The sequence below is a fragment of the Ruditapes philippinarum genome, unplaced genomic scaffold, assembly GCF_026571515.1.
Source record: "Ruditapes philippinarum isolate M1 unplaced genomic scaffold, ASM2657151v2 ctg5841_1_1_1_1, whole genome shotgun sequence".
Classification (NCBI taxonomy): Eukaryota; Metazoa; Mollusca; class Bivalvia; order Venerida; family Veneridae; genus Ruditapes; species Ruditapes philippinarum.
Window position 1 is genome coordinate 310 of NW_026857032.1, and position 2,658 is coordinate 2,967.

At 30.7% G+C, this 2,658-nt stretch overlaps 1 non-coding gene and 1 pseudogene across 1 annotated transcript; both read right to left on the reverse strand.

Annotated features, from left to right (window-relative positions):
* Positions 1-248: 248 nt before the first annotated feature.
* LOC132748529 (U4 spliceosomal RNA) lies at positions 249-415 on the reverse strand (annotated as a pseudogene).
* A 1,353-nt stretch (positions 416-1,768) lies between these two features.
* Positions 1,769-1,839, reverse strand: Trnap-ugg (transfer RNA proline (anticodon UGG)). Its single transcript has one exon. It is a non-coding gene; the product is annotated as a tRNA-Pro (tRNA).
* Positions 1,840-2,658: the final 819 nt, after the last annotated feature.

A 2,658-nucleotide genomic window follows, 5' to 3' on the forward strand; every position in this document is an offset into this window, starting at 1 on the left:
AGAACTATCAAGAATTAATATAATCCTTTAACCAAGTACAAAACGCGGATCACGTTGGCAAGAATTATTGACGCAAAAAATATATTGCTTAACTTATTAAAAAATATTTAACCTATATTTAATAAAGTAATATTGAATTAGTTATGGCATAACGGAGTAAGTTCATACTCATATAAGCAAAGATTTATACAAATCATAGTTCAAATAGGTCCCTCTCAACAATATGCTTTTTCTTGTGAAATTTCATTGTTTCAATATAATGTTCAGTCCCCGTAGGAAACGTTTCATAAATTGCGCTCGCCGCCATGTTTCAGGGCGTCGGACGCGGGGTATTGGGTATAGTTTTCAACTAGCAATAACCACGCGCCTCGGATAATGAACCTCATTTGCTATGGTACCGCCACTGCGCAAAGCTGTTTGAGTGTTTTCTTCTATTAGCTTAGATAGTAGTTAAAAATATACAAATGTGCAAGTTTCATAATGTATAATTAAAATGTAATAATTTTTTAAAAAATTATTAAATCAAATAAATATGTATGTAATATATTAAAGGAAAGTTATCCCTTTTTATTATGAAGAATAATATTGCTATTATAAATAACCATTTGTTTGCTTGCTTTTGAATTACATCCCTTAGTTTCGTTTAATAATGTAAATTTTTAGATATCAAACAGATTAGTACATTGCAGATCTAAACAATATTTGCCTGTTCTTGTTACCAATAGTAGGCGTTCCATTTTCCAATTAGACAATGTAGAGAAGAAAAACATACATTCAATATCTTTGTTCTGTCTCTCCTGAAGGAGATACAATTGACCAAACATACACCATTGGGTCACTGTTTTAACGATTTGAAAATTGCCATCTGTTCATGGAATAACAGCCATATTACATTGCCCTGTTTCTCACGGCAGCACCAAATGTAAGAAACAGTAGCATCTGTCATCTGTCATAACAGAAATCTTGTGGCGGTATGACCGCGTGGTTTAACGCGTAGTCTAATCTTTAGCCTTGTGGGTTCCAACCCAGCCAGGGGCAAGCCGCTGTTTTCTTCGGCAAGAACATTCAAGAGTGCTTCCAAAGTAAACAAGCTGAAATAAAATCTGTATAAATTTATTATATCTTAAAATAAATGTTGTTTTTTACGTTATATATGACCGTGAAAGTTTCAGATATTATGTATCCAGTGTGTTTAATAGCTTTTTCAAAGTGGCTTTAAACGATACGCAGTAATGAAGATTGAAAAATATTTGTATGTTTACTTGCATTATTGACGGATAATTCACATGTTATGGCGGAAATTTGTATTACTGATAGAACACTTTCTCGAATAGACATCTAGTAATGGTATCGAATAAGACGCTGTTTTTCTATGAGTGTTAGCGAAATAATGAGTATTATTACATATTTTGTCTAATCGTCACAATATAAAATAAGTCTTACAAATGATTAGATAATAAATAAATTAAACGAATAAATAAATAAATAAATAATGTATTTCTTTAATGTACTTAAGAAAAAACACAAACACTGAAACTACGGGAAACCAACAAAAAGCCGAATTACTGCAATTCTATTAGACAAAAAATAATTTTGATCACTAAAAACTAAGTGCTTAAAAAGGGGTTTCAAATACTTAATTGTGAGCAAAATCATAGTACAAATTTACAAAATGTGTAAGGTTTTGCACCTGAATGACATCTTAGATACACATTTTTTTCAAATTGTTTTCAATCACTTATATATTTCCTCTGACATAAAAAATATAGGGCTCGTCCGGGATTTGAACCCGGACCTCTCGCACCCAAAGCGAGAATCATACCCCTAGACCAACGAGCCGCACTTGATTAAGGAAGAAATCATAAAAAGATATTATCTAACTATGACCTGAGTTTACAGTTCATTTTGACATGACAATGGTCTATAAATATAATAAGAGATAAGTGGTAGTTAGTGTGCTGTTATACGATACTTATCATATAAAATTCTTTTCGAGTTTCAACTGAGCAAATGTATTATATATTATATGTTTTACTTTATATAGATGTTCATGGTTAATTATTATATCGTTAGTATAAATACTTTTGGTGATAAATGTTTTTCTTTAAGATGCGTATTGTGTTTTAACAGTATCAGTATACTTTGAACTCGACTTCATATATTTAAAAGCGTACTTTGTTAGCATGTAACATTGTCTTTAATTTATGTGTTTTGTTTCAAATCAGAAAGACCTTTTTATATCAAATACACTGTTAAAGTATAAATTCACATTAAATATTATTTTATCTTTTCATGCATGCTACACAAAGCAACCATTTTAAATTTTAATAGCATAAATCCAGTTTCCTGAATTAAGAAATAGTGTATAGATGATATTGATCAGTACTTAATTTATTGAATAAGTTGAATAAAATTATAGTATGCGAGCCATTGGCTCACGAGTTCAAAAGATTCAGATTTACCACATACCAAAATAAAAGACTGTTTAAAGTGAAGAAGAACCATTTTCTCATTGACGTCCCTATAGTAAGTGTACATCTTTACACTATATTTGTATAACGCAAATGTCATCACTTAAAAATATATGAACGGCCGTGCAATACGATTTTTACGGAGTCGCAAAAGCGGCACGGATATGTGATAAAAATTGTAAAATGC